Source organism: Mastomys coucha, unplaced genomic scaffold, assembly GCF_008632895.1.
Source record: "Mastomys coucha isolate ucsf_1 unplaced genomic scaffold, UCSF_Mcou_1 pScaffold18, whole genome shotgun sequence".
Taxonomy (NCBI): domain Eukaryota; kingdom Metazoa; phylum Chordata; class Mammalia; order Rodentia; family Muridae; genus Mastomys; species Mastomys coucha.
The window spans coordinates 42,958,398-42,982,243 of NW_022196900.1; the positions used below are offsets into that span (position 1 = coordinate 42,958,398).

Sequence of the window (23,846 nt, forward strand, 5' to 3'; positions counted from 1 at the left end):
ATGTAGATAGCTGTGTGTCCCTTTCTACTGTGTTCTCTCTGTGTAGCAAAATGGGGGAGGGGGTATTATCTAAATATCCCCTACTTTGGGTTTGCAGTTAAATATTTCATAACTTCACAAATTTTAACTGATGTTTTTCTTTTAACATTTCTTTTTCTCAGATCCTTTTCTCTCCAAAACCTGTTTTCACCAAACCTGAAAGTACCTTAAATGACGGTTATTCTGGAAGCATTGTATACTTTAAGACTAAAAAAACAAATACACAGGGGCTGGTGAGAAAGCTAGGAGGGTAAAAGTACTGGCCTGGCCATGTGAATCTGGTCACCAGAACCCAAGGAAAAGTGGAAGGAGAGATACAACACCACAAAATACAATTTACCCATGTAGAAGTATCCAAGGGAGAGTCAGGAAAACTCAGGCACACCCAAGTGACTATGAAAGTATGGCTTCCTCCAGGGAGAGTCACAGAGACTAGGCATCCCCATGGATAGGTGCTCCTCAAAGAAGACCCACACATAATTCTCTCAGCACAAGCCATACATAGCATTTCGGTGACTCTCAAGTCATAGATTAAGAAGCCCCCACTTTTGATAAGTGAGGGGATCATACTCATATATCCAGGAGCCCCTAGAGTTGCAAAAGGGTTTCTTGGCCTGTGTGTTCTTGGCCTGTCTGTAGGTTTCTATTAAGATTCCTAGAAAACTGCAGGTTTACAGCCAGGAAAGGAGAAAGGCCTGAAGTATTTGCAAGTTGTATTGGGATCTTTTTTCTCTGTTGTTGAGTGGCTTTAACCGGATATCACCATGAGTCCCTCCTTTTTGTTTTCATGGCCCCCAACTTTTCCTGTCTTTTTTTCCTGCCTCAGCCTGGCCACCACAATCACGTGTTTGTCTCTGTGGTCCCCAGATCCTTGGGACATACGCCAGCTTTGAAAGTACAACTTCCTGCGCTCCTTCACAGTCCCCAGACTGCACCATGCTAAACCACTCCTGAATGGTTGTGGAGTGGGGGGAAGTGGATTTCCAGAAGGGTTTGTGACATGCCACATCACTTCTTCAGGGTAGCAGAGAGGCCACTGAGTCGTTCTCTTCATTATAAAGAAGTCATCAAGCAGGGTCTAGTGCCCCAAGGCTATAAACCCAATATTATATAAACCCATATAATATAAACCCAGGAAACTGAGAGACATTGTTACAACATTGAGACCAAGCTGGGCTGTTTGGTGAGTTCCAGAATAGCCTGGATTTCAGAGTGAGACCTTGTCTCAAAAAACAAAAACAAACAAACAAACAAACAAACAAACAAAAACAAAAAAGAACTGCCTCTAGAGGCATGCAGGTAGCTGCTGTGCCACTTGTTCATCAGTATGTGCCAGAGAGGCTATGGTGCTCAGTGTTCTGACCTATGAATAATTAGTAGCCTACAGTCCCCGAAAAATAGGCAAGCCTTAGATGACCACCACTCTGTTGCCAGGGAGCCTGGAAAGGAAGCTAGCCTGGCACGGCACCAGTCTGGCACTGCACAGACATGGACAGGATCCCAGGATGGGGAGCAAGTTGGAGACTAGAAGAACCTGACCTGGGACCATGCCCTGCCCTCAGAGCGAGCCTGAGACCGACAACAGTCACACAGGGCCACTCAGGCGAGCTGGGCAAGAAGCAAGCCCAGACTGGCAGCATAAAGCCAGGACAGGGAGCTAGCCTGGGATAGCAACCAGTCTGGTGCCACACAGGCCTGGAAGGGGCAGACTATGCCCGAGATGACCCCAGTTTGCCCCCATAATACACTAGCACTCCTGTGACCATTCTGAGATAACTTCAGACACTCAAAAACCCCAGGTTGCCACTAAGAGAAGCAAGTAAGTGGTAGAGACATGGGAGAGAAACAGAAGAATGTGGGCACAATGAAGAGAGGCAGAACTGCAGACTTGAGGGTAATGAGAAACAGCCTGATGTGAGTAGTTGGTAGTACCACCTGGGACCATGGTGGGGTCCTGGCCTGTGCTACCACCCACTAGGGGCCACACCCTAGTTCATGGCCCTGGAGCACCAGGGCTCTGTTACTACCAAAAGGCCAGGCTGATGTCCCTGGTCTGAGCTGCCACTCTAGGATATGTTGATGTCTGAGGGCTGTGCAAAACTGGCCCCTGCCCTCACCTAAGCATTATCAGAGAGGTGTCCCAGGGTGGGACATAAGAGTGGGAGAGCTGACGCTGATGCTAGCCCGCTGTAGTACTCTGGAGGGGGGCCTGCACATTGTGAGACTTGCAGGTGAGCCAGCCCTAAAGATATGACCAGAGGAGAGCTATCCCTACCATTCGTTTCCTGTGCAGTGGCATGAATGAGGGAGAGATACCCCCTCACCACCTACAGCAGGGAGAAGACCTGGCCCTGGGATCATGAGAACTACCCCTCACCTGCTATAGCACAGTCCCTGTACCCCATCCAGACAGCACAGAAGAACTGACCTGGTGGTTGGTGGTGTCAGCCTTGAAGGCATGAGCATGGAAGAGCATGGTAACTTGTCTACTGGGCAGTGACATGGGCAGGAAGAGATGACCCTCCCCATCTGTTGCCAACTATAGCAGGCAGGAGAGCTGGCTCTGCCTATCACCCGCTGCAGCTCTTGGGAAAGCAGGCCCTGTACCTCACCTGAGCAGCACAATAGAGTGACCCTGGATATGTGGGTTGCAGGTGAGCTGTCCCCAGGGCATAAGTGGAGGAGTGCCAACCCTGCCTCTTGTCTACTGGGAAGTGGCTCTCTCATCCCCTCCCTTCTCCTTTACTATCTATGGCAAACTGGAGAGCTGGCCCCAGAGTCATGAGAACTGGGCATGTCCCTTACCAGCTACAACACTCAGGAGAGCAGGCCCTGAATCTCACCTGGGCAGCAGGGTAGTGCTGGTCCTGGTTGTGGGAGGAGGAGGGTTACTGGTTAGCCAGACACCAAGGGTGAGTGAGAGGGGGGAAAAAGGGGGCGTTGACCAGATCAGATACCTCTCAGGCCCAGATCCAGGGCTTTGAATTGGTCTACCCCAACATCTACCCCATCAATCAACTGGAGTGCCTGAAGAAGCCAATCCTATAGATGCAAAACTACAGGCTCTCCATGACACAGGGCAACAACAGGAGATTTGAGAGGAGTCCCAGTGAGGTTCCATTATTGACAGAGTAGCAGAAGCCAGAGGCCAGTGCCAGATCAACAGATCTTTGCAATGAACATTTGCAAGCATAGAAGTGTAGACAAAAGGGTATATACTGTGGGACACACTGTGATACACAACAGCAGCCACAACAAGATTTTTTCTTTCTCTATCTTGGGGGAGGTTGCATAAGTGGAGGGTGGATGTGAGGGGAGGGGCAGATAAGAGGGATTGAAATTCACAAAGAACTAACAGAAGGTTAAAGAGAATAGAGAAGAAAGGGAAAATGAAGGAAGTAAAGAAAGGGAAGAAGAGAGAAAGAAGAAAGAAGTTAACAGTGTCAATGAATGTGGAGTGTTCCCCTGTTTGTAAAACAAAACTTGAGAATTAAGGGAAAAGGTACTATCAAGGGTTGAAATTTCTTTTTCTTTAACATGGTTGATCTCTGTCTCAGAATCAGTGTGAATGACACAGAGTCTTCCATCCCATATTTGGAATTGTGGGTTATTTACTGGTATGCATAAATACTGATTAAATGGTGAGTGCTTTAAAATCAGGTTTAATTTCACTGTAACATAAATCTTGGCTGAATAAACATTGCAGACGTTTATGGCAGAGTCTGCCCCACAGGCTCATGCTTCCGGAGTATGTTTTGGGGGAGTGTAGCATCTGCTCTCTATCAAGACAGAGAGTATTTTATGGTGACTGCTTCCTGGACAGATACCCATCCCCCTTCAAAAGAAGCCTATTTTTTAAATAACTATTCTTTGAAACTTTACATCACTAGAACCTTTACAACTACTGATTCAGCTTTACAATGAGGAGCTAGTGCTGGGGGGTTGACTCTCCATTACGACGCCCAATCCAGGGAGAGTTGACTTAAAGAAATTTGAAACTGCCACATCTTTTCAAACATCTAAGTTCTGGTTTACACCAGAAGCGATGAGCTTGTTATTTCAGAATCTAAGCAATGACCCTTCCACTTCAGTCTCAGCTCCAGCTCTGACAGGCAGAATCTGCTCTGTGGTGGCCTCTAGGCATGTGTGGGAAAGAAGTCAGGCATCCCATCTGGCAGCAGGCATTCAGATGGCAAGCAGACCTTCCCTCCTGCACCTCAGGAAGCTGCAGTCACTGAGGTCTCGGATTCTTGTCACAAGACAATGGGCAACCTCCAAGGAAACTGACTTTCTCAACATGGACAAGATTCTCCTGACTCACATGAAAGGACACTATCAGACACAGATAACCAGACACATATCATTTTATTTATCCTACAATTGTTGCTTTGGGAAATACTGTTAGTTGCCATGATAAAATTTAAAACTCATATTTCTTAAACATTTAGCATATCAAATTTCGTGTGCACTAAAAAAGATAAACTGAGCCACCGTAAGATTTCTTTTCAAGAGATTGCCTAAGCAAACAGTGATTCGTCAATCAGGCAAGTTCAAGGGAAGAAACACAAGAGAAGGAGGGGGAGATGGGAGAAGAAAGCAAAGCAGGCATTTGCTGGGTCACAGTGTGCCCCTGAATTAAGCTGGCATTAGGAAGATCCCCATTACATAATGGTGCTTGCTGGCTGCTGCTTACTGGCTTTACTTCTTTGCTTTAGGATTTCATGAAGTTCTTCTACCCAGGAACTGTTTAATTTCTGGAAACCACAATCTTCAGAAGAGTGAGGTGACAGTCGCACTGTTGGTGTAGGAAGATAACAGACATACCCTGTCCTGAGAGGTTAGGGTAAACCAGAATCCCTCAAGGGAGATGCTCGACTCTGGCACAGACTACAGAGTCCTTAAATTGCCTGTATCTCTGATCTATTGAAATCACTTCAAGGACCCTGTCTTATACTGATATAAAAGGGGGCAAAAGTGTATGAACAACTTTACATATAGTGTTACTCTAATGGTGTTATTCATTTATTAAAACAAAATTACAGATAACATAAGCAGCTAAGATAGGGAAAATAAGTTGTTATATATATGTAAATAACAAACTGTCACACATTTAAAATAAAATTGTTATACTTATTTATTTATGTTTGTATATGTGTAGATGTGTGAGCATTCAGGCCATGGCAGTTATGTGATGGTCAGTAGTTATGGTCAGTAGATAACTTGTGTACCATGTGAATTTGGGGCATAGAACTCATCCATGTGGGAGGAAAAAGGAGTTCAGATGGAGTTACCCTTCAATACAAGGACAATGCCTCCTCCAGACATTGGTAGGACATCAAATAAAAAGCTCAATGCAAGGTGCAAGTTATCTTTTTTTGAGTTGTTGGCCTATCATTAGGAATCCCCTGAAGTTCTCAAACATAGTCTGTTGCCATTGCTCTGGGATACTCTCAAAAACGTAATGGCAAGACCCTTTTGTTGAGCACACCACATACTTGGGTCATAGGACATCAGTTGGTACCAGAGGAATCAAGCTGGTACCAACTGGAAGCCTCATCTCTACTGGCTAGCTTTAGTAATGCTAGAAAGTTATATGCACACTGCTGGAATAGAAAAGTAGTTAACACTCTTACTCAGCCTTGAATCCTGAGAATTACAATGTCAACTGGTTTGGCAAGACAAACGTTATGGGAAGAATCCAACTACTTTCTGCTTGTTAAGATAAAACTCATACATGGTGCCATTTACTGGTCCAAAAACTGAAGCTGGCTAAATCATAGGCTCTAGACGAGAATAAACACTATACTTCTCCTAAATGGACCTAGTAATAAATTACACCCCCCATGTTCTCATCTTAATACTCATAGATTAGTACATTTTCAACTTTCGTCAGAAAGCTTCATTTTACAGTAGATGACGATTAATAGAGATACCGGCAACCTTTCAATGTGCAGAGCATAAGAGATGCCTTAAATAGGTCATCTATGTCTTATTCCTTCCCCTTAGGGTTCAGGGATCAGGGTAGAAGAAGGAACAGAAATATTATAAGAGACTGAGGTAGTGGAGGACTATAGCAAATACAGTATTTGCTAGGCATGAGAGGGCCATTGCTCTCATGAAATCACAGCAGCTGTGACCTCATACGAAATACCAGGCCAGCCAAATGAACAACATGGATGTGGAGGGGCTCATGTAGTCTCACCCCTACCTGAGGAGCTACTGGCAACTGATAGTTGTTGAGTAGGGACAGTCAATTTCCTTCAGGGGTGTGGCCCCTTAGAGCTTTTCCATGCTCATTCCAGTAGACAATCTATACTCATGAACAATAGGCAGTGCTAAGTGAACTAGTAAAAGAAGGTAGAAGAACTGGTGGGGGCAGGGAGGGGATACAGGGTTGTGCTGGATAGTTTTATGTCAACTTAACATAAGCTAAAAATCATCTGAGAGAAAGGAACCTCGATTAAGAAAATCCCTCCATAAGATGAGGTTTTAGGCAAGCCTGTACAGCATTTTCTTAATTAGCAATTGATGGGGGAAGGCCCAGCCCACTGTGGGTGGTGCCATCCCTAGGCTGTTGGTCTTGGGTTCTACAAGAAGACAGGCTGAGCAAGCCATGGGGAACAAGCCAGGAAGCAGCATCCTCCATGCCTCCAGGTTCCTTCCCTGTTTGAGTTCCAGTCCTGACTTCCTTTAGTGATGAACAGCAATGTGGAAATGTAAGCCAAATAAACTCTTTCCTCCCCAAATTACTTGGGTGATGGTGTTTCATTGCAGCTATAGCAAACCTAAATAAGACAGGGTGGATTTGATCAAAATACATTGTGTATGTGTATGAAGTTCTCAATCAATAAAAAAATTAAATAATATGTTTTCAAAAATAATTTGTGGCAATGATAGATATTAATATATTTATATTATGGTTCAATATATCAATACTATTGACATCAACATAGACCTATATTATGTAGAACAGATATTAAAATTAATGTCTACATTTATATTAATATATTTGTGTTGATTCAATTAACATACTAACCAACTATTAACATGTTTCTATTACTATCAATGTTAATGGTGGCTACCAATTAAATTGTTCCTTCTGTATAGAGCTCAGTACTAACCCTTTTTAAAAGATTATTTCCTCTAGTCTTTATAACAATACTATGAGTAATGTTATTTCTTTTTTAAAACTGTAGAAACTGTTTTTGAAATAGCTTCCTATAGAAATCTGGCATGGACACCACAAATGATTCCTGTATCCTCCACACTTTTTAGGTTCCCACCCGTCCTACTGATCCTCTATATCTGCAGAGCCCTAATATTGGTTGCCATTCTCTGTAAGTGCAACCTCACTATTTTCAGTGAAGATGTTCCAGGACCATTTTGGTTTTATCTTCCTCGATGCTGGTGGAGGTTGGGGGTTGGGGGTGGAGTCTTGTGGAAGAGTGGAAGAGAGAATTGATTGAGCCAGAGGGGTTAAGAACATCACAGGGAGACCTCAATGAACCTGGGTCCATGGGCCTGTGACTGAACCATCAACCAAGGAGCTAAACCTAGGGGCTGAACCTAGGGCTCCTGCATGTTTGTGGCAGATGTGCAGCTTGGTCTTCGTGTGGATCCCCTAACAACTGGAGTTGGGGTGGGGGGTTATCTCTTACTCTGCTGCCTGCCACTGGATCCCCTTCCACTCACTGGATTGCCTGGTTGGTCCTCAGTGGGAGAGAATGTGCTTAGTCCTGCTCCAACCAGATGTCCCAGGGTAGGATGGTACCCAACGGGGACTTCCCCTTCTCTGAGGAAATGGGGAGAGGGATTGTAAGAGTGGGACTGGGAGGAGGGGAGGAAGGGTAGGCTGTGATTGGGATGTAAAATGAATACATAAATCATTTTAAAAAGCAGTAGGTGTACCTATTTACATATATGTGTGCAGATATATCCATATATATAATGTACATGCATGTCTGTCTATCTGCTTATATAGTATGAGTGAGTACACACACAGTGTGTAGTGGTGTACTGGTATTGATATTTACACCAATGTCTCCAAAGGCAGCCCAGCTCCAAGCAAAACCATCCCTCTTGGCCCTTGCCTTCTCTACATCTTTGTTGATTTAATTTTTTTTGTTATTTTTTTGGAACTCAATAAAAATTCTGTCATGATACCAAAAGTCAAAACTCTCCAGAAGAATAAACTCAGCGAAACATCATTCATTTTGATACTTTCCATATTGAGAGAATTAATGATGTGAGTCTATGTTCCATGGATTATGGTATTTGAATATTTCCAATATTTCATACTTGTGAATAATGCCACAATAAATAACCTCATGCACATATGTCTTCTCATTGCTGAGATAAATCTTTAAACTTTTTGCAGTGGGTTATTGTTTAAACTATGAACACATCTGTAGTATGTCTAGGCATCTCCCGATTCCATATGTACAGTATGCCACTTTATGCTTTCATTAGCAATGTGGAGCCAGCTTGTCACTCCTCTGCCTCTCTGGGAAAGCATGTTCCCAAGCTTTTGAATTGCTTATTTACATTATTAAGTATTTATTTGCATTTTCCTTATAAACAAAATTGAACAATTCTGTATGCCCAATGGCCATTTTCTTTTAATTTCTGCCCAATTTTTTTCAATCATGTTTGACCATGCTTCTCTAACATATGGACAACAGACATTAAAAGCAGGGTAACCAGGGTCATTCTTGTAGGGATGGCTGGGGCTGTGTAAAGGAAGAACCACACAACAAAAAAAAGACTGTTGCAGACTTGAGTCATTATATACGCCTCTTCAAATTTCCCATCTCAGTCTACCTATTTTACATTGATAACTAGTAGGAAAGGTAAAATTTGGAGAGAGAGAGAGACAGAGACAGAAAAAAAAAGCCAGGTGCTCCTTAAGTCACAACTTTCAACAGCCTGCCAGTATGAGCCGCGCAGCTTGAAGGTAAGATCAGCCAAGCATGCCTATACCAGCTGCCAGAGGCTGGGGGAGTTTGCCATATTTGTATTTATTTTAAGTGAAAAAGGTAAAAACAAAGGAGAAAAGACTAATAAGGTGACAGTGGAAACGACTTGACTCTGTGTGCTGAAATCAGGCATAGTTTGGCGGCATAGACACTTCACTAAGCAACTAGACTAGGATTTAGGAGATATGCGTGAGGCACAGAGAGGAGCTGAGAAAACACATAGTCCTCAGAGTCTGAGGTTCAGCTGATGGGATGATCAGCACAGCGAAGGGTCAAGAGGTCACTCAACAGACTCCGCCCCTTGGAACGCAGGCAAGTGGAGATATCTGTGGGGTGAGCTGTAAACTAGCCCTTCTGCTCTCAGTTAACACCATGGGAAAGATCAGAGACAATTGATACCCTGACCCACCTTCCAAAGTTAAATCAGAATCTCGGGGGTGGGTATCTAAGATCCTGTTGAGAACCACAAGTCTAGACGAGGTAAAAAGGAGGCGTTCGTGGCCATTTTCGGACTTTCTTTCAAAAATGAAAGGGAACTGAGCAGGTCTGCCCTGTAGTGCGTTCGGAGATTCTATCTCTGTCTTCTCATCTCCACCACCAAAGCTTCTGCGCAGTAAATGCTTTTCTGTCTCCGGGATCCTACGGTCCTTATATCCTATGATCTTTATATATTTTGTGTCCTTTCTCTTTACACATTTTATTCATCAAAGCATACATGCAAGGTATGCATTATCTACCTAAGGGCCAGAGCAATTAAAATATTTATCCAAGTTGACAAATGGCATATTTTCCAGCCCATTCACAATGTTGATTGTCCACATGTGTTAGCTTCTCCAGTTGCACCTACTCTATAAATAGTAATTCCACTCCTAGATATGTAACCAAGAGAATTGAGCACATATGCCACCACAGAAAAGAGGTGTACAAAAATAGCCCTAGGAGCTCTACTCATATAGCCCTAATAGAAACTGAACAGAACTCATTATCAGGAGAAAGGGAACGCCAATTGCCGTAGAGTTGTACAGTATAATGCTACACAGACATACAACATACAGGCTTCCAGACTGATACGCTAAGATTAAAAGCATTTCACTGAACCAAAGAAGACAGACAAAAATGAATATACTGAATAGTTCCATTTATACCAATTTTAAAATACAATGCTAGCTTATACTGATTGAACTTGGAGTGCTGATTGGCTTTGGAAGGTGAGTGGCCATACGGGCATATAGCATATAAAACATATTGTTATACTTTTGAGATCTGTGCATCTTATCATATGTAAATGAGATCTCAATCAAGTATTGTAATTAAAAAATAAGTTTAAAGCAGTTAACCCACAGCCACTAAACTAGTGGTCAGCTGAGAATAAAATTAGGTTTGTCTGAGATAAAAGTGTATGATTTCTATGATTTATAATTAAGGCCATTTTCTCTAAATATGTATTAATTGTCCTGATTCAATTATCACAATTACCCAACATAGCTGAAAACAACCTTAGAAGGATTATTAAGTACATCATGGTATGTACACATAATGAAATGTAATTTGGCCTCTTGATAGTAATTATGAAGCTTTTAAAGCAATAAAACTAAATGTTGATGATACAATAGAAGTGAAATAAAGCAGAATATCACATTGTACCTATCTAAGTGGTTATAATTATGAAAGCATTAGAAATATAAGTACATAAGGACTCATAGGACCATTAAAAACTTCTAATTTATCATAATCAAGAGAGTGTTGATGACACTCTGTATTTGCTACAATTTTATCCTGGTGAATTAGAAAGGACTTAATAAATATGAAGTCTTCAAAATCGTCCCATGTAGCCAGGCGGTGGTGGCGCACGCCTTTAATCCCAGCACTTGGGAGGCAGAGGCAGGCGGATTTCTGAGTTCGAGGCCAGCCTGGTCTACAGAGTGAGTTCCAGGACAGCCAGGACTACACAGAGAAACCCTGTCTCAAAAACACCAAAAAAAAAAAAAAAAAATCGTCCCACGTGATATTCCAATGAGATAGGCCAAGCTGGGTCTGCCTAGCACCCATTCTTATTACAGCATCCAGATATATGCTGGAGACGAAGTAAGCTGCTCATGGTCCCACAACCTCAAGTGACTGAAGCACTTGGATGGGGTGAGTTTTAGAGACAACTCTTTCTCATTTCTGCTAATAATAATAATGATAATAATAATAATAATACACATGATTATTTCAAATTAATAAGTAAAAGGTAAGTCAAATAGTTTAAAGTGCCATTTTTGGTTATTAAAGACCTAATAGACACATGCAACTTAAATACATGATATCCGTGTAAGCCATTGTTTATTGTTTTGGATTGTGCTCTGTTACAGAGTAAGGTCAATTTGTATTGTATAAGCTCAAGTACGTATTCACTTCTCAAGCAGAAATACAATGTACTTCTATTATAAATTTTAAAACTATGTGTTAAATATAGCAATTGAATGGGTATTTCCCTTTCCTACTTTTCCAAATCATAAGGAAACAAAGGAAGACAACTGTAGAAGTCTATAGAAAGATGACAGCATATGAGCTTCAACTGAAGAACGCAAATGCATTACAAGTTTGTGAAATAGAAGCCAGGCAGTGGTGGCGCACGCCTTTAATTCCAGCACTTGGGAGGCAGAAGCAGGCGGATTTCTGAGTTTGAAGCCAGACTGGTCTACGGAGTGAGTTCCAGGATAGCCAGGGCTACACAGAGAAACCCCTGTCTTGAAAAACAAAACAAAACAAAAACAAAAACAAAAACAAAAAAAGTTGGTGCAATAGTACATCTTTCAGCCATGAAAAGAAATGAAATACCAGTAGGCTCTACAACACAAATGAATTTTGAAGGGAACTGAAAAAAAAAAAAGCAACACTCATAGATTGTTGTTCTAGCTAGTTTATGCATCTTGACCCAAGTTAGGGTCCTCCAGAAAGAGAGAACCTCAGTTGAGAAAATGCCTCTCCACCAGATTGGCCTATGGGCAAGCCTATGGTACCTTTTCTTCATTGATGATTGACTTGGGATGGCCCAGCTCACTTGTCAGTGCTGTCCCTGGGCAGGTGGCTCTGGTGTGAGAAGGTAGGTGAGCAAGCCTTGAGCAGCAAGCCAGTAAGAAGCACTCCTCCTTGGTGTACACAGTCCTGCATGCCTCCAGGTCACTGCCTTGAATCCTCGCCCTGGCTTCCCTAGAGATAGACTGTAAGTGTAAGCTGACAAACTCTTTCTCAAGCTGCTTTTGGTTGTATTTTATCTGAGCAATAGGGACACCCAACTAAGACAGTTGTATTTTCTGAATTCACTTACAGGAAACAGCTAGGACAAGCAAATCCATAAAGAGACAAACCAGATGGTTGGTTTTTAGAAGCAAGATGCAGGTGGAAAAATATGAAAAATGAATGCTTAGAATCAAGGAGTCTTGGTGATGGGGTGAGCAAAAGTTGTATCAAACTGAACAGAAGTGGTGTGTATACATCATTGTAAATATAGTAAAACAAAACAAAACAAAAACAACACCCTGCATCACACTTTATAAGATTAATTTGCTATTATATACATTTCATCGCAGCTTTTTACAACCTATCAGCAGATGAGAGATAAATACATTTAGAAGAGGAAAACAAATGTACCTAGGATAATTGACTTACCAGAACCAAGAGTGGAAACTTCCATGTGGGATGCTAGACATTTCTTCCTGGGGAGAAGCAGCAGCCAAGGAAAACAGAACTGCCCACACAGTCCTTCCAGACTCCTGCCTGCTGATGACCCTCAAAACAGAGCTTGCAGGCCTCACTATCCTCTGCCAATGCAAGTGCAACTGGAGTCCCCGAATGCTAAGACATAAGGACATAACCATATCTATAATGAGTGGGACGAAAGGCTAGAAATACAAAGTATGGCATCTGAGTAAATTTTCAAAAAGAAGGCTGGGGAACTATAGTTGAGAGGGAGAAACAAAGAAAGCAAAACAACAGATTCATACAGAAGACACAACCAGAGTCAATCAAACGAGCTGGACCTGACTGGCCAGTCGGAAGACTGGAAGTGTAATCAATCACGCCCCGGCCACTGTAGTACAAGGCTAAAAGATATCAATGAGAGCTGAGCAGCAGCCAGTACAACAGGCTCGAAGGTATGACCCAAGCCATCATCTCTCAGCAGGACTGCCAAATCAGAAGGCTGGAAGCCAGCAAGGGCTTAAGCTGTGGTCAGTACTGTACACTGAGTGACGACGTCCTTAGAACAGTGATCACCCTTTATGTAAAGAAATACTAGGATCCAATGTTGTTTCATCCCCTTTGGGGCTGGAGAAGTGTGTAGCAAGGTTTTAGGGTTTTTTGTTAGTTTTGGTTTTTTTCTTTAGGAAACTTCCTCCCCCTCTGCAACACACACATATTTTCTAAACACCCACAGAAAAAATCCCTGAAAGAATAAGCACAATTTTCATGGGTTCCCCAGAGCCCTGCTGAGTTTCCGACATTCTCTTGTCCTTTGTTATTGCATCACAGATTTTTTTTAAAAAAATCTGAGAATTTTATACATGTAGACAATGAAATATGATCATATATGAATTTCATGTCCCCTTTCCCTATGTTCTCTCTCCCTATGTCCCCTCTAACAAGCCCAATCCCAACCAACTTCATGCTTGTCCTTCTTTTTATAACTTGCTAAGTGCAGTTAGCGCTGCCTTTATGTACATGTGAGGGTGGGGCAGCTTGCACTGAGCATGGGAGACCTGTCGAGTGCTACATTTGAATTGACTTTTTAAAGCTTTCATCCACAAGAGAGACATTCAGTACTTGCCTTTTAGAATCTGGATTATTTCATTTAGCTTGTCCCTCAGCAGACTCAGCACTTTCTACAACAATGGAGGGAGGACATTTTTTTGGCCAGTATGAGGTTGCATATTTTTTTTTAAAGATTTATTTTATTTATTGTATATGTATGAGTACACTGTACATGTATAGGTGGCTGTGAGCTATCATGTGTGTGGCTGCTGGGAATTGAACTCAGGATCTCGACCGGCCCTGCTCGCTCCAGCCCCACTTGCTCTGGCATAATTCACTGTAGCTATCTTCAGACACACCAGAAGAGGGCATCCGATCTTATTACGGGTGGTTGTGAGCCACCATGTGGTTGCTGGGATCCGAACTCAGAACCTTCAAAAGAGCAGTCAGTGCTCTTACCCGCTGAGCCATCTCACCAGTCCCTGAGGTTGCATGTTTTATGTCCTGTAGACAAGTGTGTGATGTTTTTAACAGTAGGATCTTACCACATAGTTATAGTAAGTAACTAAGGGTGATGTCGACATTCTGTGTTGTTCTGGAGACCTCTGGGCCTCTAAAGACACAGGGAGGTACCCAAGCATAGTAGTTCAATTTTCATTTTGTCAACATGTGACAAAGTCATTGAGGTCATTACTGGAAAAGGAATTACCAGATGATATCAAAGCTGTTTTACTAACAATGGTAGATGAGAACTGGGCTGGGAGCCCCCATCACAGTATACAGGGTTTCATTGTTTGTAGGGCCTTCAACTCTTCAAACTGTTTTGCTGTTCAGTAAAAGGGAACTCATCTTTATAAATAAATAAATACCACACCAGCCAAACACTTTAAAGAGAGGTGTCTACTGTCTTCTCTATCATACCCAGTTTTATTTAATAAAAGGAATTCTGGGCACTCAGGACTGACTGTGCTTGATAGAATCTGGATGGATACTTTTCATTATAAAACAGCGTCTGTGCACTGTCTAAGTGAGTCAGAAAACACACAGAAAACAAAATGTGGGCTTGCCAGAAATCCCCAATTCCCCGCTCAGTATGGAAGCATGTTTGCATGTGCATATGCATGTCCATCCTCTTCCAGAAAAAAATTTAACGCATCCATGACATTTCTCCATCTGTACAAAGCAACTTTGTTTTAGTTCTTTTCACAACCTGCAAATATTTACTTGCATTCCCAACCTAGGGTGCTGTAATAACTATACCTACATCTTCTAGAACTTATTGTCTTGGAAGAAAATGTTTGTCTTTCTAAGAAAAGTGCATAGAAATTGGAGAGGTAAGAAGTTTTGGAAATGCTGACTATTGAAGAAAGTGTTTGAAGAAATTGGGAAATTTGTAAGAATCATAATCATAGTAGCTGTGATATGGACTTGGACAAATTGATCATTAATAAATGACTTTTTAAAAATAGGTAGGATGGGGGGCACTGATTCAGCAATAAAGGAGAATGAAATCCTAAAATTTACAGGAAAATTAATAGAAGTGAAGAACATGAAAGAATCCAGACACCAATTCTGATCTCTCAGGAATGAAAGCTCTACTAAGTCAATTTGAATGTAGAACAGTGGTCTCTAGAGGCTTGGAAGGGATGAGAAGGAGGCAAGGAGAATACAGGGAGGTTGGACAACGGGTACTAAATCACAGCAGAAGAGATAAGTCAGGCTAGAAGGCTGAGGAAGCTGAGCCCTGATGTCACAGCTCCAACAACAGGAACAGCAGTGAGAAGCTGAGGCAGACAGGCAGTAGCAGAACATTTTCCCTCAGACTTGTCTGTATCTGGACTAATGCTAAAAGGTGCTGCCCCACTCATCTTCCTAGAAATGTTCTCAAAAATCTACGAAGATGTACCTTTCTTAGTTCATTTCAGATCCAATTAAGCTGACACCAAAGCGTAACCATCACAGAGCACAGAGTCCAGAGACAAGAAGGGCATGTGTTCAGGAGAACAGTGTGGCCAGCCAAGGGCACTGTGAGTTCTGCCCAAACCTGCAGACCATCTTTCTGGATGTGGAACTAAGAAACATATCAAATACCATGATTCCTGGTACTGGCTTTTCTGGGCCAACTCAGAGGCTCAGGACACATATGTACAACAGACCCTTAATACTGATCTTAATTAGATGTCTTCACTTCTGAGGGGTCTCTAGAATGAGTCTCTTCCTTTTGTCTTGTTAAGGACAAACTGGAAAGCAGTGCAGAGTTGCTGAGAGACTCTGAACAGATCTAACTCTATGCACTAAGGGAACAGATCACTACAGAACAAAGAAGTGATGTCCCAGAAAATCTGAGTGTCTCTTTCTTCAGCAGAGCATAAACATCTAAACTCTTGATTGTGGGCCACATGTAGAAAGCACTTCTTTGGTTTTCAGGAAAGGCCAGTAGAAAAGACTTTATCTCCTTTATCCATCATGGAGAATAATTTCCTGCTCGATCCTTACCATTCCTAATGAGGCTGGTATGCTTAGCCTGAAGGACAGTATTAGGGTTTCCTCTCTCCATGACTCAGCCATTGAAGCCATCAGCATGGCAAAGCTTACATAGCCTTTTCTACCCATGTTGTCTAGGACATTACCATTGAAGGACCAAATGGAGAGGCTCCTGGGGGAAAATGTAGCCACAAATGTAGAATAGCCAAGGGAATCCCACTGAAAATAAATGAGCAGGAGCTACCACATCCATGACATATCCTTCCCAGTGTCCAAGCCTAGAGGAGTGGAGAGGAGGAAGTCGTGTTAGTCATTTTGGCTCCAATACAGCATCTTTACCGGGCCTAGAGAAGCCACTTTCACCTCTTAGAGAGGTGCCGGCTTACAAAAAATAAGTCCTAAGGAGAGTAATTTCTGGTTTTGTTTACCTATGTTTAATAAATTTCACATTCTTCTTTTATAAGAATCTTTGAACTTGGAGATCAGAGATGAGTAACAGTCTTGTCATGCCTGCCAGAGTCAAACAAAAGCTCCCAACACTGTAACAAGTTAAAATCCTGATTACCTTTTCAGAGGACTCCGGAATATTCTTTGATGCAAAGAAGGTACTATCTGCATTAGCGGACAGCTTCTTGATAGCCAGAGCTAACTCTTCAGAAAGATGTTCATGGTTACCTGGAGGTAAAAACAGTTAAAGCCACTAGGGTACATTTTAAAAGGACAAAGAATTACCACTTAGGGACTATTTCTATTGTTCCTGTGACCAGACCCCTGAAATGTAAGGGAGGAAGGACTTTTGGTTTTTTGGTTTTTGTTTTGTTGTTGTTGGTGGTGGTGGTTTTTGTTTGTTTGTTTGGGTTTTTTGTTTTTGTTTGTTGGGTAGTTGATTGGTTGGTTGGTTGGTTGGTTTGGTTTGGTTTAGTTTGTGGTCTGAAGACAAACTTTATCACATCATGGACATAACCTTGGAGATGTTCTTGGCTACAATGATGGACACATGACACTGCTTGCGATAGAATGGAAAACACTCCTTCTGGTCAAGAGAATAGAATCTTGGGCCTGGGTAGAGATGAAATGTTGTGATCATAAAAAGAGAAAGAGCTATAAGAATATGTTCTGGTGGGGTGTCAGGGAAGGGGGTACCTCAGCGGGCCCATGCCCATGAGACCAGCCACATGACAGTATAGTACAGAATAGAATTTATTTAGGGCATGGGGATGGGAGTTAAGAGGGTAGTAGAGGCAGAGAAAGGCAGAGAGAAGGAGAGAGTAGAGAAGTAGAAGCCTTCTATGACCACATGGGGGGAGGGAATGGGGAGAAATGGGGAGCAAGGGGGTAAGAAGCAAGAGAGAGGCAAGAGAGAGAGGAGGGGCCGAGAAGTCCCTTTTATAGTGGCCAGGCCTACCAGAACTGTGGGGAGGATCATACTTGGCTGCTGCCAGGTATCTGTGGGGGTGGAGTCCAGATAGAATACCAACATGAAACATCTAGTTGGGCAAACCATCAGCTAAGCAAGGGACCATCCCTAGAAAGGCAGGACCATCTTAAGGTGCACTGAAGAGACAGGCAAAATAACTGGTCCTTTAGTGAAATGCTGTATCTTTCTGTTAGGGACTTTCCACCAGAGAAGAATACTCAGACATGGTTTAAGCCAATAGAAAGTCATTATTAGTCAGCTTGAGACAGCATTGGGTGTTCAGGATTCCAGTGTAGTGCCAAACATTTCTTAGGGTGAGCTTTTAAGCACAAAAGCCATATTCTGTGTTGGCACACTTTGGTCAGCAAGAACACTTAGCCCAGAAGCAGAACTAGCAAACCCAAAAGGAAGGTTGGCACATTTAAAGACTTTGTGCAGAACTGTGGATGTTGATGGATTAGGTCTTTGTTTCCACTTTGGAAGATGATGTTGACTACCTGTTGAATTTTGTGGCCTGAATGGAACTTCCATCATGAAGGGGAAGTCAAGGTCCCTACTAGGAGCTCTTAGTCTCGTCAATAAAAGAATTTAATAATGGACTGTAACTGAAATTCAAGGGATGATTTTTATAGTAGTTTAAAAGAAAAAGCTCTTGAGAGCTTACAGGCTTACAAGAAAGCTGTAAATCTCAGCAACTTTCTAAAGACAAGCCCACAACAGGCCAGTTGTACAAGTGAAGGTCCTGCTTCTCAGGTATGTCATGCTTACAAATACCAGCCAGCAGACATCCGTGCACCCTAAGGCTAGTCACCCCTTCACTCTACCACATACTTTCTGTCTTAAGACTAAATGTTGCAGTAGCTAGAATGGAAATAATAGCACCTCTAGGAGTCTTGAGTCTTGATTGGGCCCATTGTCTCTGCCAGCTAAAGAATTCAAAGGCAGGGGGTGGAAATCTCAAGGGCAACAAGTGGCAATGGGGAAATCTCAAACACTGCAGAAAGAATCAGCAGTTGGTGGGCCTTTACTGGGGGACAGAAAACACACACGTACAGCAAACACACAGAGAAAAACACCTTCTGCTGAGCAGGGAAGGGGTCTGGAAGCCCAAAAACTCAAGTCTCCTTTTGAGGACTGGGATTTTTTAAGTCTCTGAAGAGCTTGCCTCCCCTACTTAGGGTTGGCCAGTTTGAAGGAAGCCTAGATAGTTGGTTGTCACAACTGTTCTGTAACACATGCTGATCCGACTTTGAACTTGTTGAGCCTGTCCATCAGTGGGGAGGCCTGTGGTGGGGGACAGTAGCCCACAAGGCTTTTACTTTAAACAGCCCTGCTTTTGTCTCAAGTCAAGGGAGTGAGGAAGAAACTGGCTTTCCTGGAAATTTGCCGCCTTTATTCTGTAGTCATGGCCCCCTTCTCTGTCTGCCTTCCTACCAGGGAGTCTGCCTAACTCCCAGTTGCTTGGTGATATATAATAAATGTGTACTGGCAGGCATGACTGCTGCAAAGAAACCTAAATTCCTGACTTAGATCATGGAAACAAATGTTTGTGTTTTGCTGGGTGATCTGCTTTCTACTAGTGGGAAGGATAACTTGTGTGGAAATGGAAATGCTTTCATCCAAGCCAGGAGTCCCAGCATTCCATGACTTACCAAGAGAGCAAGCAAGAGCTCTGCAAGGTTCTGGGGCAGTGGAAGCAGCAGGCCCCAGTTCGGACTCTGCAGACAACTGCACAGATCCCCTCAACTCACAGATAGCCCAACCCTGCCTCTGGTTTTAGGACAAAACAAGGTAACTGAGAAGCTATCCCGCATCTATCACCTCCCAACTTCCAGCCTGAGCTCCTCTGTTTCTTCCTTCCTTGTAAGAGACTCAAAAGACACTTCACACTTCAAACCCCAAAACTCCTCCCTTCAAGACATTTCTTTAGTTCGTGGCTCACCATTGAGGCGGGAAGGGAAAAGGAGAGGGAGAAAGACAGGAAGAAGGAGAGGGAGAGGGGGAGGGGAAGGGAAGGGAGAAGGAGGGGAAGGGAGGGAGGGAGAGAGAGAGAGAAAGAGAGAGAGAGAGAGAGAGAGAGAGAGAGACCAAACAAATAAACAATCAAACCAAAAACCCTTTCCTTCCTACAGGATCATTCCTTTACCCTAGGAATGTACACTCTGACATCGCTGAGATCAAGACACCTGAGGGTAACACTATGTGACCTCACTGCCCGTGAGCGCACACTGTCTATTATCCTCCACAGCTGCTGTTCTCCAGCCAGGGCACTAGAGCTACCCTCCCTAACCCTAGTTCACTGTCTCCAAAGAGAATGTCTTGTCTTTGTAAATAAAGGCAAAGAACACTGGAGAGACGCTGGCTATCACAGTAAGATTAAAACAAAAGCCTGAAGAGATGACAGTTCAGCATGCACCATTCATTACCAGAGGAATACCAGCCCCTCATAAACTCAGGACAAAAACTGTGTCCCTTCACAACTTTTCTGCAGTCTCTACCTCCAATTTGCTTTTTTGCCCTCTCCAAATAACCAGAAATAACAGGTGACCTTATTTCTTTCCCATCAAGTCCAGTGAATAATTTCTTTCTTTAAAAACCATACTCTTTTTAGTTGGTGGTGGTAGACACCTTTCATCATAGCACCCGGGAGGCAGAGTCAGGTGGATCTCTGAGTCACTCTGAGGCCAGCCTGGTCTATAGAGTGAGTTTCAGGACAGCCAGGGATATACAGAGAAGCCCTGTCTCAAAACAAACAAAACAAAAAGCCCATACTCTCCATGCAATAATCCATCCCTCACACTCTCCTGTACTTACCAAAAAAACAAAAAACAAAAACAAAAACAAACAAACAAACAAAAAAACAGCATTCCAATCAATTGGAAAACAAGCAAACAAAAAATAAAAACCATACTTAATGTTATATCAGTAGAAAGCAAATATAGACATAGAGCCAAATGGGGGTAGAGTTTGGAGCCAAGGGTGAGCATGAGAGAATGGAACACTGCTAAAGGGGAACATCAGAATGGGGGTGACTCCTGTCCACTCCTCCCCATAGCTGCAAGTTCTATGAAGGTGGAAACCGTGCCATGTGTCTTGCCTGTAAGGATGACCATGTGCCAGATGAAAATGAACTCAAGAACATTTTCCAGATGGAAGAATCAGTCACGCAGGAGCGAAGTTGTCTAAAGACTGCAGACCAGGAGAGGAGTGTCTGTCCCAGGTCTTAACATGGGAAACCAAAGGAGAGGTGTATCTGTCACCAAGTCTCAACTGGGAGCCTAGGGGTACTTCGCTGTAACGAAGGAGCCTGGGCAATTATCTGCAACTATCCGTCACTCTGTCACACATGTAGATGATGCACTATGGCACACTGATGGCACTCAACTCTCTTCTAAGCTTTCTTATCTGTCTAAGTCCTCCTTATCTTCATGAGTACTCGGTGGCCTTTAACCCATCTTTTAAACTAGGCAATGAATCTCCAAAATGGCTGCAGCAAGCCTGCACTTTTGTTTCCACCACTCTGTGGCCAAACACCTGACATAAACTTTCAGGAGGGAAAGGTCACTTTGACCCACAGTTTTGGGGATTTCAGTCTGTGAGGAAGGGGATGGCCTGGTGGTACCAGGGGCTTGTGGTGGGCCTTCATGAAGCAGGGAGTTGGCCAAGAATAGGGCTAGGCTCTCTCTAAGCAACTTCTTCCATTGGCTAGATCTCACCTTCTAAGGCTCTCAGCCTTCAAGTACACATGCCGGAGAACTGACGTTTAAAATAAGAGTTTGAGGGCCATTTCAGATTCAAAGTCTACCATCACACAGAAAAGGGGAGCACATTCTAAATCGCCGTCTGGTAGGAATGAGCTCAAACACTGGATTTGCCACTTTCTTGCAGTGTGATCTTAGGTAAATTACTTAGCCTTTGTGAAATGGTTTCTTCATTGTAATGAAAAAAAAGCTAATAGCAAGCATGTTGGGGAGATTAAAGAGGATTACACAAATAACATTTGGCATGTACACTTCATAAATATAAGATAATATAAGCATTATTATCATTGTTTGTTTTTTTTTTATTCTTGTTTTAATAGGATCTATCTCTGTAGCCAAGGCTGGTCATGAACTCATGATTTCCCTGCCTAACCCCTTGTGTGCTGGAATTATTGTTATCTGCTGTTAAGCCACTCATATTAATTCATGTAGATGGCAAATCTGCCTTTTCCATACTCTCTTGGATTCCAAACCACTGAGTACATGAATTATTTGTGACAGAGCTTATCACACTATCAGATGAAGATGTTCAAACCTCCTGTCATTTAGCCTTCCCACTCTGCAACAACATTGCCCCTCCCCAATGGCAGGAACCATAACTTCCTTTTCTAGAGTTCTCTGAGCATAGTTTTGAATGTTAATTAATGGCTGAGTAATAAATGAGGAGAGACAGTCCTGGCCAGGAAGTCCAGGAGCGGGGGGGGGGAGGGGTGTGGGGGAGAGAATCCAGGAAACCAATTCTGCTTCAAGTTCAAAAAGAATTCTGTGTGGAGAATCCAAAGTAGAACCAAAGGCCTTGGCTCCCTGCTCTTTCAAGCCTTTCAAAACATTTTCAGAGCAAAGAAGCCAAGCAGTCATGAGTGTGTGGGAAGTCAGCAGGGAGATAGGCCACCAGATCACCTCCAAGAACAGTCATGGGAATGTCAACATCAGACTAGTCAGGCCATCATGGCGCCTGTCTGACCCTATCACGGGGAAGTGAGAAGGACATATGGCAATAATCATGGGACTATGTGATGGGTGGATGTAGAGGGCCCTGGTGTTGGCACCCCTCAAGATGCTATCTGCAGCAACCTCAAATACATATGCAGACAAAGGAATGATGAGCAATGCCAAATCCTTCTCCAGAGTCGTGACATCAACATACTGACCATAGTAATAAGGATCTCTGGTTTTAATCCCCATGAACTAACCACATTGTTTCCTGTTTGTAAAGAAGCTGAACCCTGGATGGAATCAGAATGCTGACTTCCAGCAATAGCAGGTCCCAGGTATGACAAATTATAAGAGGAGGGGGGTGGCAGCCTTCCTGCCTCCACTCTGACATGAAAAACTTCTCACAGGAAAAAGGCCACTGAGAGACAGTACTGAATGGTAATGGATTTGTGGGCAAGCTGGAAGCGACAAGAAATCAGACTTTCACAACTTTATGTAACCTTTGAAGTCTTTATATCTTGTTGTAGTCATAAAATTATCCATTGCTATTCTGGGAAGACAGACATGGCTTCAGGTAACAGTGGCTCACCTCACGGCCAGGTAAGGCAAGTCCTACTATTATCTCCTCTTCTCTTTTGAGTCATAGCCATACTTAACAAGGTAAGTCAAACTCGGCCAGCCCGACTGCAAAGCTTACTGTCTCTGCATAGTTGTGCTCCTTCCTCTAGTCCAAAGACCACTACTGTATAAACTGACTACAAGACTACTCCGTGGCATGGTTACAGGGTACAGGGAAAGCTTTTATTGTAGATATTCAAGAGAGAGTAGCAAGAGACATCTGGAAGAGTCCAGAGCAGAGAGAGAAAGCAGCAGGCTGAACACAGCCAGAGAACCAGACCTAGCCATGAGAGAAGCAGGAACAGAGCAAAGAGATGGGGTGGGAAGCTTGAGAGATGAAGAGGAAACAAGAGCATTCATATAAAAAGTAGCAGCAGGGTTATAAGGAAAGTGAGTAGCTGTGAGAGTGGAGCCCAAGAGCTCAGGTAGTTTAGGGTAGGGAGGAGGTGGGAAGGGCTGGGATGCTAGCACGAATTCTGACACATGTAATAGGCCCTTGTGATGCTGAGGGAGCCTAGAGGCCAGCATGCACTTCCGTGTGCAAATAAACACCACAGATAGCCACCTGGCCCTTCTGCCCTTTGGAATTTGAGAAAATCAGATGTCTTTTGTTACCTGACAATGATAGCCAACTCCAAATGGATATCCCTCCAATAGGGATCAGCTTAGAACTGCAGCAAGTTGCCTCAGCTAGAATTTTTCTTGCTCTGCTGCTTCTTTTAGGTTTCCTCAATACACCTGAATACTTAGTACCTGTTTCCCAGCACCACTTAGCACATCTGGTCTCCCCCTGTGAGATCAGGAAGAGTGGGGCAGCGGCAGGGGGAGAAATCTGTCCTTTTATTGGTTACTTTATATCACAGGTCTAAATGCCTTCAAGAG

The 23,846-nt window shown here is 43.1% G+C and overlaps 1 pseudogene; it reads left to right on the forward strand.

Annotated features, from left to right (window-relative positions):
• The first annotated feature begins 1,317 nt into the window (after window positions 1-1,317).
• Window positions 1,318-1,427, forward strand: LOC116097335 (annotated as a pseudogene).
• The last annotated feature ends 22,419 nt before the right edge of the window (window positions 1,428-23,846 follow it).